This window comes from Nicotiana attenuata, chromosome 9 (assembly GCF_001879085.1).
Source record: "Nicotiana attenuata strain UT chromosome 9, NIATTr2, whole genome shotgun sequence".
Taxonomy (NCBI): Eukaryota; Viridiplantae; Streptophyta; class Magnoliopsida; order Solanales; family Solanaceae; genus Nicotiana; species Nicotiana attenuata.
Window position 1 is genome coordinate 26,252,880 of NC_031997.1, and position 18,724 is coordinate 26,271,603.

An 18,724-nucleotide genomic window follows, 5' to 3' on the forward strand; every position below is an offset into this window, starting at 1 on the left:
CTAATACAATTCTGAAATATACTTGTAGCCAACATGGCTTAACATGAAAAGCCTGAGACTCTGTCTAACTGTTACTCTAGTCTATGAAGCCTCTAATAAAGTACTGAAAACACTGACTGCCTGTAAATACTGAAAGACCGTAAAGCAATGATAAAGGCCCGAAAGAACTGGGGATCACCAAACAGCTGGTACGGGAACCCTAGCGCTCTGAATCATCAACCTGTCAATCATTACCTGCATCGTGAGATGCAGTCCCCGGGCAAAAGGGACGTCAGTACATTTGAATTGTACTGGTATGTAAAGCAACTGAAAGAACGAATTATAAATGCTGAAACTGAAACTAAGCTGATAACTGAAATGATAACTATTGAAACTGAAACTGAAGTGAGAACTGGTAACTGAACTGATAATTTAAAAGATAACTAATAACTGATAACTGAACTTATAACTAAAAAGATAACTGATATCTGATAACTGAAAAGATAACTGATAACTGATAACTGAACTGATAACTGAAAAGATAACTGATAATTGAAAAGATAACTGATAACTGATAACTGAACTGAATAAAGGAAGTAAGGATATGAATACTCCCTCTTCTGAATGATGAACAACCTGTTTATCTGAATAAGCTACGACCTCGGGCCCAATATATATGTGCACAAGCTACGGCCTCAGGCCCAAGTATACGTATACATAACTACGGCCTCAGGCCCAAAAATGCATAAAGTATAAACTACGGCCTCAATCCCAAACATGCATAAAGCATAAACTACGGCCTCAGGCCCAAATACAGGTGTTCAACATTCAGGAATTTAAAATCAGAAACTGAGAATCATACTGCAATACATGATAGTGAAATACTGAATCACATTGAGTTACATGATACTTGAATACTGGATCATACTTGGTTACATAATACTGACATACTGAATGGGACTAGACTGAGACATGTATTCTTGAACTAATTATGAATACTGAAATTTCAACTGTATATGGCATATTGAGTAATATATACTAAGACTCGGGGGCATCAAACCCAAGTCTATATTGAATACGCACTGAGCTCACAACGTTCAGAATGAAAGTCATGAGCGAGTTATGAAGCTAGAGAATAGAAGTTCTACAACTATTCAAGGAACAAGGCTTAACTATATTTTTGAGGCAATTGGTAACGTCGTAAAAGAAACGTAGTGTAGGGAGAATCATTAAAATTCCCAAACATAGAGAGTTAGCCTCACATACCTTAACTTCCTGCTCTTGAGTGTAATACAACCTTCGCCAACCCTTTTAACTTTAATCTATATCAATAGAATTCAAAGGGATTCCATATTAGCATGAATTCTCATGTTTTAGTCACTTAAACATTTTCTCAAACACTTGGTGACATAAAGCTTCATGGTCCTTATTAATTGTCTTTCTACACCCAACAAGCCATTCTCTTGATCCTAGATAAATTCTAAAGTATCAAATGGTTATAATCAACATTATTCTTCATCAGCTATAAGGTAAACAACACTCTTAACCAATAATCAACACTCAACACCCCAACCCTATAATCGTTCATGCTTTTCTATTAACCCATCAACTCATATCTCATGCACTAGGGTTTATAATCATCAAATCAATGCTAGAATCAATTAGAGGGCGAAGATATTACCTTTTTGACGTTCAATCTCCTTGAATTCGAGTTCTAGGGTTCCTTCTCTCAACAACGATGTCCCAATCGAATATCTAAAGATATGGAGGGTTTACCCATGTTATTAAGATGTTGGAAAATTGAAATTAACTTAGAATCACCATTAGAACTTACCTTGGATGGTGGAAGGACCCTTAAGGAGTTAGGTTTTTGAGAGTTTCCCTTTCTAGAGCAAGTTTTTATGTTTTGGGGCTGTGGGGGGGCGAAATATAACATTAAAACGACCCCCAACTAGTGCACTCTCGCACCTGGAGGTTTGCTCGCGCTACTGAACGCGCTAAATGGCAGTAACACTGGCTCACAATTATCGCGGTCGCGTTAATGGGCGCGCTACCGGGCGCGCTACCGGGTACTGTTCCGTCAAATGCACATAACTTTTTGCACAGAGATCCGTTTGGGCTCCATAATATATCGTTGGAAAGATATTTCAAAGGCCTACAACTCTCGTGCTTTGAGTTTTCCCCAATTCCTTACACATTTTCACTAAAACTTGATGGAAGACAGACCTTCTGCAAACTTAGTCGATTTTGTCAAATCTTATGCACCTCACTTTCCATCTTAATTTTGAAACAACTATTTTACCCATAATCATCCCGATGGGACTTCACGTGTCCAAAATATAACCTTACTACTCCTTTATCTCATTCATACCTAAGTCGAATTTACGGGATGTTACATTATCTCCCCCTTGGGATCATTCGTCCTCGAATGATTGTCCTGACCGTAACTTCTGCTAACTCCGGACCTTAAACGAGTTTGGTGCAAACATGAACTTTCATTAACACTTGTATACTAAACTGAATGAATACATAATTACTGAACTGCTGTGATATTGAACTGAATGACTACTGTATTGACTGAATATTGGTCTGCCATGGATATGTGAATACTGAACTAACATGGATATATGAATATTGAACTGGCACGAATTTTGAGTAATCTTAGTACTAAGCTGGTGTGAATGTCTAAGCATTGAATTAACATGAGTAGATGAGTATTGAGCTGACATTAGTATCTGAGTACTGAACTGACATGAGTATTTGAGTACTGAACTGACATGAGTATCTGAGTACTGAACTGACATGAGTATCTGAGTAGTGAGCTGACATGAGTATCTGAGTACTGAACTGACATGATTATCTGAGTATCTGAGTACTGAACTGACATGAGTATCTGAGTACTGGAAACTTGAATATTATAACATGATACGTGAAATACTGGTTGTACCACCGCTAATTCTGGTGGCAACTCCAACTCATAAGCTATTTGACCCTTTTTTGTAGGATCATATACGACGTGATATATTTGGGACCGAGCTTTTCCTTCTTCCCAAATCTCATAACGCCTTTCATAGGCGAAACTTTCAGAAACACCTAATCACCAACTTGAACCAAACAATTGGCGATCTACACCTTCTTCGATACAGAGTTTCTCGCAGTGCTATCTTGATACTAGAATGGTAGGTGTTATTATCAGCAAGGTCAATGAGAGGTATGTGATCATCCCAATTACTCTTAACATCAAGGACATATCCTCAACTGTTTAAATAAAATGCTCTGCCTGGCCATAAAGTTTACGACGTTCTTTTTCGTGTCGTTCAACCAATAAATCTCCTTGGTCATGATGCATATTTGGGAACCTGGATGGAAAGAATACCTAGAATTATGGGCTTCTAACATGATCTTCCCTCTTTAAGTCCATCTATGTCTGGGACACTCAATCTGTCCTAGTACCTCAAAGTCCTATCATATCCCTCTTATTCAAAAGCCATCATCTTATACTTGTGAATCTCCTCTTCAACTGCAACACGTAGGGATCATCAAATTGTTTCTCCTTCTCTTCGGCTACTAATGGGGAGCAAGTTCTGTTCTAGACAACAATTCCGTCATCTTTAGAGTCTGAAGTCGAACTCCTATGTTGGCTGGTGAACTTCTTTTACCAGAGTTCTCTTATCTACCTCAATCATGAGTTATACTTCCCACACTTTATCTTTTTATGAATTTCCTGAAAACACTTATAGAATTGTTGTGACCTAAGTCTTTGACCAGTACTCCGAAGACTAGAGTCTCGTGCAACGACACTACCCTCGTGACACATAAATAGGCATGATTTTATAGCTTTTCTGTGATCACTTTATCATCAATGACTAAACTCAGTGATCATTCTACTCACTTTGTTTTTCTTACACATGCTAGACATAATCCTTGTGGTAATTATACAATTTTCCCTCATTACCGAACTGATTTTCTTTTCCATATCCCATGCTACTATTCGAGTTTTCAGATATCTAACTACACTTACTGATGGTTTTCACATCACCCCCTTAGACCAAAGGTCTTATACATGTGGATCCTTCTCTTTTTGTTGGATCCAAATAACTCTCCTTATTTTCTGCAATTCTTTGCACTCTACGTCAATGACCACTCATCTTCCGACTTACTTTTGAGCAATCTTCCTTAATAAGAAAGACTAAATTATTCACTTAACAGAAAGCTAATGTATTCACAACTATCATACACAATCTTAATAATTTAACTCTGGTCTCACTGTCAAACTTGGGAAAACCCCATTTCGATAATTCCTAAAGGCTATTCTTCTGTAGTTGGCTCTCTTACTGCCTAGCTGATTTTTTTTCCACTATCGCTGTACTTCGGGTTTAACTTAAACTCTTTGGGTTCTAACACATACGTTCGGTATTTCAAACTGCCATCCACACACTAGAGATAACCTGGCTAAGTGGATCAAATCTTACCTCTACTAGCTCTGCTAAAATTGCTGATTCACTGTATCTACTCAAAACTTACTTACTATCCTTTCACTAACCATCTGCTAGCATCATATTTTCTTCTCCTGCTTTGAATAACTAAAGTGAAGCATAAGGTTACTCCTAACTTCCCTCACCATCTGATCATATTCTTTTGCCGCACGCTGTCATTCTTTTCGAACTATGCACATGAATCGCACTTAGGGAAAGTTCATTTGTCTTAACAAAATTGGAATATCTAACCCCAAGCTTTCTATACACTTCAAAATCACTTCAGACTTAAACCTCCAACCTAAACACATAGTCATATCAAGGGGAACTGTCATATCTTTTATCTCACAGTAATAGCCACTTCGTATATAAATTCACTAACATGGTACTTTCTAGTTCTGATTTGAATAAATCTAAACGACATAAAATCATTCCCTAAAATTCAATGTTGCCTGCTCTTGGTTCTCATTTCGTACATCATATTATTCTTAGCTATATTTCCCTTAGGCTCTTTTCTGTCCAAAACTATACTGACCAATTTTAGGGCCTGACATCTGAACTATCATCATCCAACTCGTGACTCCATTTCCAAAAATTAAAAGAAATTGTTCTTTGAGGTAAAACATATACGACTACCATTCACAAACTTATCCTTCAGAGTATACGATAAATCACTTACTGTACCATCCGGCGATTCTAGGGTTTTTAATCCTGACCTAAAATATGCGAAGGTTTCGCTATAATCACTGTTACTTACCTTTTCTTTGAGAACCCCTATGCATCACTGTATACTCACAAGTCTATAGAAATTTTGATACACTGAAAATTGAAGATCTGGTAGCTGAATAACTAATAACTGGCATACTGAATAACCATAAACATGCTAACTGAAAGACTGTATAACTGGTAGCTGAGTAAAATTGATGACCATAAAACGTAATAACTGCTTTTGTACTTTCTGATAAAGTTATGCTCTAATATGTACTACCATTCATTGCATCACACTTTTAGCGTCCTCTCAAGTCTCATATTTACCAACCTGTACTCCATAATTATACCCTAATGGGCAATTATCCTCTTCAGGACCTTAGGTTTCTCCTGCCCGTCGCTTGGGCATCCAATACGTTTGTAATTCGATCGGAAGAGAAGGTTTATTGCTCTAAGCTTCAGGGCACGATCTAGAGTAGAAAGAAATGAGACAATCCTGGATGTCTTGGTAGTTAACCGTTTATATGAGTGGCCGGCACACACATATAAAGGAAACTCCACTGGACACGGCTTCATAGACTCCCTAGGACATTTGAACCTAGTGCTCTGATACCAAGCTTTGTCACGCCCCGAACCTGGACCTGGACGTAACACGACACTCGGTGCCTGACTACATGTGACCGAGCGAACCAACTCGTTGGCTGAATCGACATGTGGTATCATAACATACTGAATAAGGAAGATAAACTAACACATGCTGATATACTGAAAGTCTGGATGATATAAATCAAAGTGCGGAAATACTAATACAATTCTAAAATATATTTGTAGCCAACATGGCTTAACATGAAAAGCCTGAGACTCTGTCTAATTGTTACTCTAGTCTATGAAGCCTCTAATGAAGTACTGAAAACACTGACTGTCTTTAAATACTGAAAGACTGTAAAGTAATGATAATGCCTTGAAAGAACTGGGGATCACCAAACAGCTGGTACGAGAATCCTAGCGCTCTTAATCTTCAACCTGTAAATCATTACCTGCATCGTGAGATGCAGGACCCGGGTAAAAGGGACGTCGGTACATTTGAATTGTACTAGTATGTAAAGCAACTAAAAGAAAGAATTATAAATTCTGAAACTGAAACTAAGCTGATAACTGAAATGATAACTATTGAAACTGAAACTGATGTGAGAACTGGTAACTGAACTGATAACTGATAATTGATAACTAAACTGCTAACTGATAACTGAACTGAATAAAGGAAGTAAGGATATGAATACTCCCTCTTCTGAATGATGAACAACCTTTTTATCTGAATAAGCTACGGCCTCGGGCCCAATATATATGTGCACAAGCTACCGCCTCAGGCCCAAGTATACGTATACATAACTACGGCCTCAGGCCCAAAAATGCGTAAAGCATAAACTACGGCCTCAGGCCCAAACATGCATAAAGCATAAACTACGGCCTCAGGCCCAAGTATGCATAAAGCATATAAACTACGGCCTCAGGCCCAAATAAGGTGTTCAACATTCAGGAATTTAAAATCAGAAACTGAGAATCATACTGCAATACGTGATAGTGAAATACTGAATCACATTGAGTTACATGATACTTGAATACTGGATCATACTGGGTTACATTATACTGACATACTGAATGGGACTAGACTGAGACATGTATTCTTGAACTGATTATGAATACTGAAATTTCAACTGTATATGGCATACTGAGTAATCTATACTAAGACTCGGGGGGCATCAAACCCAAGTCTATATTGAATAGGCACTGAGCACACAACGTTCAGAATGAAAGTCATGAGCGGGTTATGAAGATAGAGAATAGAAGTTCTACAACTATTCAAGGAACTAGGCTTAACTATATTTCTGAGGCAATTGGTAACGTCGTAAAAGAAACGTAGTGTAGGGAGAATCATTAAAATTCCCAAACATAGAGAATTAGCCTCACATACCTTAACTTCCTGCTCTTGAGTGTAATGCAACCTTCGCCAACCCTTTCAACTTTAATCTATATCAATACGAGTCAACGGGATTCCATATTAGAATAAATTCTCATGTTTTAGTCAATTAAACATTTTCTCAAACACTTGGTGACATAAAGCTTCATGGTCCTAATTAATGGTGTTTCTACACCCAACAAGCCATTCTCTGGATCCTAGATAAATTCTTAAAGTCTCAAATGGTTATAATCAACATTATTCTTCATCACCCATAAGGTAAACAACACTCTTAACCATTAATCAACACTCAACACCCCAACACTATAATCGTTCATGCTTTTCTATCAAACCCATCAACTCAAATCTCATGCACTAGGGTTTATAATCATCAAATCAATGCTAGAATCAATTAGACGGTGAATATATTACCTTTTTGACGTTCAATCTCCTTGAATTCGAGTTCTAGGGTTCCTTCTCTTAACAACGATGTCCCTATCGAATATCTAATGATATGGAGGGTTTACCCATGTTAATAAAATATTGGGAAATTGAAATTAACTTAGAATCACCATTAGAACTTACCTTGGATGGTGGAAGGATCCTTAAGGAGTTAGGTTTTAGAGAGTTCCCTTTCTATGGCAAGTTTTTATATTTTGGGGCTGTGGAGGACGAAATATAGCTTTAAAACGACCCCCCACTAGCATGTTCGCACACCTGGAGGCTTGTTCGCGCTAAACGGCAGTAACACTGCCTCCCACTAGCGCGATCGCGCACCTGGAGGCTTGTTCGCGTTGGTGGTCGCGCTACCGGGCGCGCATACGCGTACTGTTCTGGAAAACGCACATAAATTTTTGCACAATGATCTGTTTGTGCTCCATAATATATCGTTGGAAATCTATTTCAAAGGCCTACAACTTGCATGCTTTGCGTTTTCCCCAATTCCTTACACATTTTCGCTAGAACTTGATGGAAGACAGACCTTCTGCAAACTTAGTCGATTTTGTCAAATCTTATGCACCTCACTTTCCATCTTAATTTTGAAACAACTATTTTACCCATAATCATTCCGATGGGACTTCACGTGTCCACAGTATAACCTTACAACTCCTTTAACTTATTCATACCTAAGTCGAATTTACGGGGTGTTTTACCCCACAGAGCTAAAGGAACCAACGGAATTTCGAGGCCGTCTTCACACTACTCCGACTACGGTCCAAATTCTAAAACTTAAACTCTCATTTAGGGACTAAGTGTCCCAATACTCTTCGAATTTCTAAATAAATCTTCCCGGCAACTCATAATAGCAGAAACAAACACGGGGAATACAGTTAATAGGGGATCGGGGAGTTAATTCTTAAAACGACCGGCCGTGTTGTTACATTACTCCAAACGAAAGTGATTAGTATCCCTGAATTGGTATTACTTGCAATGTGTACCTCAAGTTTTAAATCTGATTTATTATGTGATTTTCATCAATTAATATAAAACACCAGTAAATTTAAATATAATAATGTGTTATTCGTATGTGTTTTAGTGATTTCAGATAGCGTGTTAGTCATAGTTCGTCTAATACAATCATTCGTGTCTCGACCTCTCTTATCCGTCGAGCAAGGCATGTTCTATCTAACGATACATGTTGATATAGTTATTCAAGCCACTCAAATTTAAATAAGTCATATATTAAAACCATCTGAAAATAACTAATGAAAGCTTAGTAAAAATAATATCTAAAGAAAACTCTAAACTCATAAACGACATGCATGAGCCTCTAAGAATTAAAACAAAGAACAATGTATTCGGAGTATCCACCTGGAATGATAAAATATCTAAGTAACTGAAAGTGTGTAGTAGTCAACTACCGCTAGAAGAAATCAACGTACTTTATCCATTTGTTCAACAAAGAGTCTAAAATCTAGCTACAAGCTCTATTACCTGTATATGCATGCCACACGATGTGGCAAGCCCAAGTGGGTTAAGTACCTCTAAGGATACCCAGTAAATATTGTTTATCACCCTATAAGCAGAGGACAAGACTTTTTGGATTAAAAAGTTATAATGAAAATACAATAATCATTAACTTAATAATTAAATAAACTAAAACTGAAGTCTGAAAGCTAAACTGATACATGAAATCTGAGTTAAGTTTTGATAATTGAATATCGTTGAGTTTCTTCATTCTAAAAATTCTATCTAACAAGCAATGGTGCATGCGAGTATGAGCATGATTGGGCCAATCCCCGATCCTGGAGACTTTTATATCCGGGTAGGTTGACCACTTCTCCAAAACACATAAATCTGATGGCACCTGCAAGTGTGAGGATGGTTATCCTGTTCCCGGCCCTAACGACTTTTACGCTTGGAGAGGTTAACCATATTTTTTCTTTCTAAACCTGAATCTGAATCTAAACACGTTAGCACCTACAAGTGGGGTCGCTAACCCTCGCTACCGTGGCACTTACACTTGAAAAAGTTGACTACTTTTCCGTTTTGAATCTAACTGGATACAAGCAATGGCATAGAAAAAATCAAATCAAACAAAAGATTCAAGTACTTCTGATATTTTGAGCTAGCTGAGTTATCATGCAAGGCAATTCAGTTTATTGTGTCACGAACTAGTATAGATTTATAGAATCTAAATAATCAAGAATTTTTAAGCAAATAGTCAAAGCACTTACACCTAAGAATTAATTAGGCACTTTCTTATCAATAATTTTTTATTAAATATTTTCTTATCCAGACCTTGACTTAGGGAATTGTAAACTCAACTTACCTTAATCGACTATCAAGAACTCTACCAACGAATTCGTGTAGTCAAACCTTTTGAGAATATACAATAAGGAGTTTGAACCATTAGCCCAACCATTAACTTCAGCCCAAATTTACCAAATAGGTTATACTTGGCCATAACATCATAATTAGATTTTTTTTCTATGAACTATGTCGTTCCAACCCTTCAAGCATTATAATACGCTGTAACTTTTCTAATATTGATGGTAGAGAGCAAAGAAATTATCTGAAATGTTGCTCTCAAAAACCCTAGGTCTTGGGTTCTTACAAAACCCTTTGAAATCTTGTTGAAAACCTAGGATTTAGAATTTTTAGATGTTGAACAATGTTAATCTAAAGTTCCTAGCTTGAATTCATCGTAGGAATCTTACCTTGAATGGAATATAAAACCCTAGGTCATTCTTGCTCGAAAAAACTTCTCTAGAATGCTATAAAAATAATTGGGTTTCTCTCTCCCCGAAGTGTATTATAAAATACGATTTCGGTATTGAAAATTTAACCTGGCACATCGTGCGACGCGTTTCATGTCACCCAGTGCCAAGAGAGTTTTTAGAAACTCAAAATTTGCCCTTCTGAACCGAATTTGGCCACGTTGTGCCACACGTTCTTTGACACGCTTTTTTTCGGGAATAAATTGATGCTTCTGCCCTTCAGTAAAATAGTCACAACTTCTTGTAGGAGTGTCAGAATGACAAACAGTTTTAACTTATGAAAACTATACTAAGAGGGCTTTCATTTTATGTATATTTCATAGCTTAACTCATTATACAGCGGGAGTTATGAGAAGTTAGGTCATGTACGAGTATGTTCTCTTTCTTCTATTAAACATTTATGATTTGTTCTAGACTACTTGTCCTTCTTTATAGATGTCCATATAACCTTCCAAACATAAGATTTAGTTATTATAAAGCTTACAACTTTTCGAACACCCGTGTGTCCAACTTAGAGACTGGACGAAGACGTAATATGTAGCAAAAAATTATATGGGATATTACATTTAAATTATCTACATCAATATTTACTATCAAATACCTTATTTTGCAGATTCCTTATATGCATTTGGTAAAAAAAGTTACTTAAAAGTTGATTAGATATGGAGTGACCTGATAATATAAGATGTATTTACTAATACTACAACCTTAACAATTAATAGAGTAATTGCATTATTTCCTTCATCTTTGTTCCTCTGCTAGTCTGTTTCGGAACCAAACAATGTCCATTCGGCGATGCCCACAGGAATTTGATTCATTCTTCCATGTTGTTTTCACATCTCTGGGAGTTCACATTATTTTATGTTTTTCCATGACTACTCTGCGATTGCTTAATCCAAAAATAGTTTTTATGATCAAAGCTAATATTAAAGAAAATTGGGTCACTGATAACCAAAATTACTTCACTCTCTTAGCAATATAGAAATAAAGTAAACAATTAAAATAATGAAAAAAAGAAAGAAAGTTTATTGTTGATTGCTAATCTTCTCCAGAATTGCGGATTGAAATATTGAATCAAATAAAATAAAAGACTGATTGCATATATTTAGAAATATTCAGATGATTGTACAAAATAAGGTATGAGTCCTAATATAAGGACACACAGTTGTAACGGTTTCCTTACTTAATTCTGACTCGCTAATGGCATAAATTGCCTTGATTGTCCGCTATCATATTTACTCGTAACGGATATGGCAATAATAAAGGATCGCACGTAATCAAAGCTAATGTTGATTCCCCTTTCATATTTACAACCGATTCATGAATCTTCCCCTTTTATGGTATGCATACATCCCGTGATTATTTTTTCTTTCCAGTTGTCAGATCCGGTACCTTCTCTGATAAAATATTGTGGGTATTTTATTCGTGCCTTTCTATCTTTCTTTATTGACCCAATTATAAATGCCACTTGTCACCTCGATCTTGGTCCACGTGTCATAACTTTTTTCCACAAATACAGATAGTCCCTCACTTTCTGAATATTCTCAACTGAATATTCGGGAAATGGTAAGTTCATTTATGGCGGAAATGTCTTGCTGCCTCTTCCCAATTATCATAATTCTTTCTTCAGAAATGATAAGACGTGCATCTTGTCTATTTAATGCCCAAGGCACGTGTCACGTTGTAATTGGTTATGCAATTTTCAACGCCTTTTTACGATTTTCTGTGGTTGCATCAGTTGCGAAGTGACGGTTCCATGATGATAGTTCATAATGACGGTTTCTGAAAGATGGTTTTTATTTTCCCTATAAATACCATATCATACACGACTTTGAAACCTCCTCTACTCTCTTGCATCCATATTCTAACTTCTTATCACAGTTTTTTTCTTTCTCTGTGTTTTCACCATTGAAGATGTCTTCTCGTACTTCAAACCCTTCTTCATCATCGGACCCTCGTAAGGTAGTAATTGTTGATGAACTTCCCCCCTATTCTGCCCCAACTAGAAGTAGAAGAGGTGGCAGACTTCGTAGCGTAGGCTCTTTATCTACTCGTAGCTCTACCCCTTCTCGGAAGGATACTGCCAAACATCCCTCCTCCAGAGATAGAACTTCCATAACCCCTAGATCTTCCTCTAGAGAGAGAGATCACAATGAACCTATGCAAGAACCCATTGTATCTGATATCGTTCCTCAGGAATTATCTTTCATATCAGACTTTGGAGCTATGAGAAAATAGGTTTCTTCCATAGCTTTACTTAACCATGATGATCATTACCCTAGTTTGATCACTCCTGGCCTCCTTTCCTTGGTCTGTTGTAAATGCAACTCGAAATCAGATTTCCTAGTGATGACCCTTAGTGCTAATGATAGAATTATCTCTTCACGACTGGTATTCTTTTGTTTATACCTATCCTTTTACTTTAGGGTTTAACCCCCCTATTGACCTTGTAATCATTGAATTTTTTCGTTACTTCAATGTCTGCATTGGCCAAATAGGTTCGATCGTGTGGAGGGCAGTAGCTTGCCTTCGTTATTTGTCAAGTTTGGTATATGATCATTTACCTACAGTTGCCCATGTTGCTATTCTTGCCGCTTCTTCTCGTGGAGAGGCCGAACCTTCTAGCGGTAGACAAAGCATGAAGAAAGTTTTGATTGAAGTCCTCGATGCTGGAAATCTGTTAAAGAAATCAAGCAGAGCTGCTGTATGGTTGAAGCCATTGATTGGCTCGTGGAAAGGAAAAAACTTGAATCCCACAACTCTTTGACCTTAATGAATGACGTTATTCATTCTGCCCTCGAGGTATATCCCCATCTTCTTTATATTTCTTCATTTTATTTCATGCTTATAATTCCTCTGCTTTGTCTTTCTACGGATCAATTTAACAGGTATAGAGCTCATGAGGAGTATATCTTGGACTGATCAACAAGTGATTGAGTTGCACACCGAAGCTGATAATTGGAAGGAACAATTTGAAAGCCTTCAACTTGAAAAGGAGGTTCTTGTTGAGGAAGAAGGAGCTTTTGGAGCAACAGTTGAAGATAACCACCGTTGAATTAGCGGTTTTGAAGGCTTCTTCCAATCAAGTCAAAAAGGACAATGATAGATTGGAATCTTCCTTTGCTGAGCAGCTCTCAAAGGAAACTGAAGAAATTAGAAGCTTGAAAGAACATTTAAATTAGAAGGAGGTATACGCCGGTGATTTGGTGCAGACGCTCACCCAAGCTCGGGAGTATCTCCGTGCCTCTTCTGATAAGATTCAGCTCCTTGAGAGTTCTCTTGAACATTTGAAGGCATCCTATGAAGCTTCTGGAGTAGAGAAAGAAGACTTAAGGGTTAAGATAGAGCAGTTGGAGAAAGATTATGAAGCTATTGAAGACAAGTTAACATTTGATGTTAGCTGGGCTTTCTTGAATACTCGTCTCAGGACTTTGACCGAGGATAACCAGGAGGGTTTTGACCATAATGCTGAAATTTTAAAAGCTAAGGAAGCGATTGAGCAAACTCAGCAATATCAAAGCTTCTCGACACCCAATGATGAAAGTTCCAAAGTTGATAGAGATGGACTTACTCCCGGTGAAGCAGATACCCAACCTTCGTCTTCTCAAGTTGATCCCTCTATCCCTGTTAATGATACTCCTTAGCTTTTACCCTTTGTCTTAGAAGTGACAGGTGTTGGTCTTTATTGAAACTTTTTTGTTTTTGTTTCCAAGTGGTTTCTGGGTAGTTTCCCCTTCCCTGTTTTTAGGATGCTCATATAAATATCATTTCGTTGCATGTTATGCCTTTTTGCTCTTTATGTTTTCGAGCTTATACTTGCATTCAAAAATGTTTTAGAAGACTACGTCTTTAGTATGCACGGGTTTTCTATAAAAGAGGTCCCTTTTATATTAGCAACACTAATGAAGATGACGTCTCATTTTCATATTGGTACATAGATATGAAATATGAAGTAATTTGAAGAACTTTTCATTTTTGAACTTTCAAATAAATATTCATGTACAACATTTTCATAATTGCTTTCTTTATAGCAGGTTTACAAGTATGGGTAAATTTTTTTGTGATTAACTCTATGGCATTAACCTCAAAGCTCGTGGGAGTTTTCTATAGGTTATTCAACTATTTACTGCCCATTCTTTCTTCAAACCTTGAACACTTTGAAAATTTGACATTTTCTCCAAATTTTCTTCGAAGATTTTCCTTTGGCTAAGCTATGCTTTTGTGGTGTACATCTTATTTCCTTGCGTACTTCTCCATATGCATAGTCCCCCAGTGTTTGAGCATTGAAACATGAGGTCTTGAACACCAGATCAACTCCTTACTTTGGTCATTTCCCTAAAAAAGGAAATACACACTGAACTCGGATGTAACTTTTTAGATGATGACTGCTTAACCCTTGCCATCAGAATTGTTGTAATCTTGCCCGGGAATAATTAAGTATTCTGCGTGTCTTTCGAGTCTAATGTCATCATCTGGTACGGGCTACTTTTTTGCATATCATCTAAAATGGTTAGTACAACTTAAATGAACGAAGTAAAAAATGAACTTCTATGATACATGATAGTGGGTATTAACTTCTTCAGAAGTAATACTTTTTCAAATGAACTGCATTCCAATGGGATGGTAACACTTTATCGTCCATAGTTTACAACTCGTACGCTCCTTTTCCAACAATGCCTTTAACTTTATATGGGCCTTCCCAATTTGGACTCAGATTTCCTGCATTTGCCGCTTGTGTTGATCGAAACACTTTTTTGAGGACAAAGTTCCCAATTTTGAAATATCTCAGGTTTGCCTTCCTATTGTAGTATCGTTCGATCATCTGATTTTGTGCTGCCATTTGAATCAATGATGCCTCTCTTCTTTCTTCTATCAAATCTAAGTTTATACAAAAAAATTCTTCGTTTGAAGCTTCATTTGTATGCGTGTACTCTGTGCCCGGTTCCCCTTTCTCTACTGGAATTAAAGCTTTAGTCCCATATATGAGCGAGAATGGGGCTTCTCCCGTGCTTATCTTTGTAGTCGTTCGGCAAGCCCATAATACTCCCGATAGTACTTTTGGCTACTTGCCTTTTGATTCTTCCAATCGCTTTTTTAGGTTGTTGATGATGACCTTATTTGTCGACTCAGATTTTTCGTTAGCCACAGGTTGATAAGGTGCTAAAGTTATTCGTTTAATCTTCCAACTTTTGAAAAAATCAATAACTTTCGACCTACGAATTGCGACCCATTATCGCAAACGGTTTCCTTTGGGACTCCAAATCGATATATTATATTTCTCCATATGAAGTCCATAACTTCTTTTTTTCGTACCTGTTTAAAGGCACCTGCTTCTACCCATTTTGAAAAAAAATATGTTAGAATTAAAAAAAATCGTACCTTTCCTTTAGCTTGAGGCAATAGACCTAAGATATCCATCCCCCATTTCATGAATGTCCACGTGATATGACTGAATGCAACAATTTTGTTGGTCGATGCATATTATTTGCATATCGTTGGCACCTATTACACCTTGCTACAATATTTTCTAATTCATCTTCCATATTTGGCCAATAGTATCCCGCTCTCATAAGCATTTTTTCCAACGATCTTCCCCCGACATGATTACCACAGCGCCCCTCGTGTACTTCATTAATTACATATTATGTTTGTGAATGTCTAAGGCACCGTGCTAAGGGTCCTCCAAACATTTTGCAATATAAATTCCCCCTTATTAGGCAATATTGAGCAGCTTGCAATCGTAGCAACCGGAATTTCTTCTTATCCTTGGGCAAGATTCCATGCTGCAGATAGTTCACAAACTCGTTTCTCCAATCCCAAATTAAATTATTAAAATTTACCTCATTCTTTGTTTGGTCAAAGGCTGAATGAAACAAGTGTACGACAACTGCATTTTCTGCATTTGACGCATCAGCCACGAATGCCATATTTGCCAATGCATCTGCTTCTGCATTTTCCTCTATGGGTATTTGAACAGCTTTCCAAGTCTGAAACTGCCTTAGTAGTTCTCGTAACTTTTCTAGGTATTATTGCATTTGTGTTTCTCTTGACACGTAAGTTCCTTACATTTGGTTTACTACCAGCTGCGAGACGCTTTTGATTTTGATTTGTTCAATACCAAGCTCTCTAGCGAGCTCCAAACCTGCAATCACGGCTTCATACTCTACCTCATTGTCAGTAATTGGATAACACTTTATTGCATGCCTTATGACTTCTCCTGAAGGTGGAATTAAAATAATTTCTAAACATGTTCCTTTCATATTTGGAGAACCGTTAGTAAACAAGGTCCAAGTCCCCAGATTAGCTCCGGTGAACATTCGCAACTCTTTTTCTGCTTCAGGAATCAGGTTTGAGCTAAAATATGCTATGAAATCCGCTAGTACCTGAGACTTTATGGAGATTCTAGGTTGATATATAATATTATATTCACTAAGCTATATAGTCCATTTAGCTAATCTTCCAGAAAATTCTTGCTTGTGTAATATATTTTTTTTAGTGGAAAAGCAGTTATAACAGAAATGAGATGACATTGAAAATAAGGTTGTAACTTTCTTGCTGCCATAATTAAAGCTAATGCAAGCTTCTCTAAATGCGGATACTGTGTCTCAGTATCTAATAAGGATTTATCAACATAATAGACTGGAGACTTCTTACCTTTGTCTTCACGTACCAATATCGCGCTTACTACCACTTCTGACACGGCAAGGTAAATGAGCAACCTTTCCCCGTCTCTTGGCTTTACTAACCGGGGCGTTTTGATAAGTATGACTTTAAATACTTTAGAGTTTGTTGACATTCGTTAGTCCATTCAAACTGATTTTGCTTTTTCAATATTGAAAAGAATTTAAAATATTTTTCTGAGATTTGGATTTAAATCTTCCAGAGCTGCTACTCTACCTGTCACCTTTGTACCTCTTTCTTGCTCGTGAGCACATCAGGTATTTTCTCAATTGCTTTGATCTGCGCGGGATTTACTTCAATACCCCTATTAGAAATAAGAAAACCCAAGAATTTACCTGAATCAATGCCAAAGGCGATTTTTTCCGGGTTTAACTTCATGTTATTGCTGCGGAGAATTTTGAAGGTTTCAGTCAAGTGCTGGAAATGATCCCCAGCCTTTGTTAACTTGACCAACATATCGTCTATGTAGACTTCCATGGTTTTCCTAAGTGTTCTTGAAATATTTTGGTCACTAATCTCTGTTACGTTGCTCCAGCGTTTTTCAAACCAAATGGCATGACTTTGTAGCAACAAGTCCCCCTATATGTAATAAACGAGGTTTTTTTTCCTCATCTAGAGGATCCATCTTTATCTGATTATAACCAGAATAAACATCTAAAAAACTTAAAAAATTCATGACCTACGGTGGAATCCATTAACTGGTCTATATGCGGTAAAGGAAATGAATCTTTAGGGCAAGATTTATTTAAATCATTATAATCTACAAAAACTCTCCACTTTCCATTTTTCTTTGGAACCACGACAGTATTAGCTAACCAATCAGGGTACTTTACCTCTCGTATTGAACCAATTTTCAAAAAGTTTTTATACCTCATCCTGGATTATTGATTTTTAAATTCTCCTTGCTTCTTTTTCTTCTGTTTGACAGGTGGATGCAATGGGTCCTCATTCAGTTTTTGAGTCATTACCTCCGGTGGTATAGCTGTCATGTCTGAATGAGACCAAACAAAGCATTCTGCATTAGCACGTAAAAATTCAATTAACTTACCATTCATTTTCGGGCTCAAGTTTGCTCCAAGGACAAATAATATAACAGCTACGAGCTCCTCCTTGGTTGTTTTGATATTCTCGTTTTCTTTTGATTCTTGAATCATATCGGGTCTTGAATCTGTATCAACTTGAACTCTCGGACTTTCAATTGAGGTGTGTGTCAAATTATCCTCAACTGAGTTCTTTAATTGCTATTTCACACTTCCGTTGCTGGATTTTGTATTTGCGATCACCGCTGAATTGATATTTCACGATGCTTGTTGATCTCCCTAGATTAGTCGGATTGCCCACTGTGACAGGAACTTGATGACTTGATGCAACGTTAACGGGACCACATCCATATCATGAATCCATGGCCTCCCAAGATTATATTATAAGCCATGTCCGCACCTATTACCTGAAACTTAGTGTCTTTTATGACACCATATGCAAATGTAGATACTACGACTTCTCCTTTCGGAACAACACTTGAATTATCGAACCTAGATAATGACCGTGCTTTTGGTATAATTTGATCATTTGCTTGCATCTCATTTACCACTCTTAGTAGAATGATATTTACTGAGCAACATGGGTCAATCAAAGCTCGTTTAACATTAGTATCATGTACAAGTAAAGATATTACCAGCGCTTCATTGTGAGGAATTATCAAG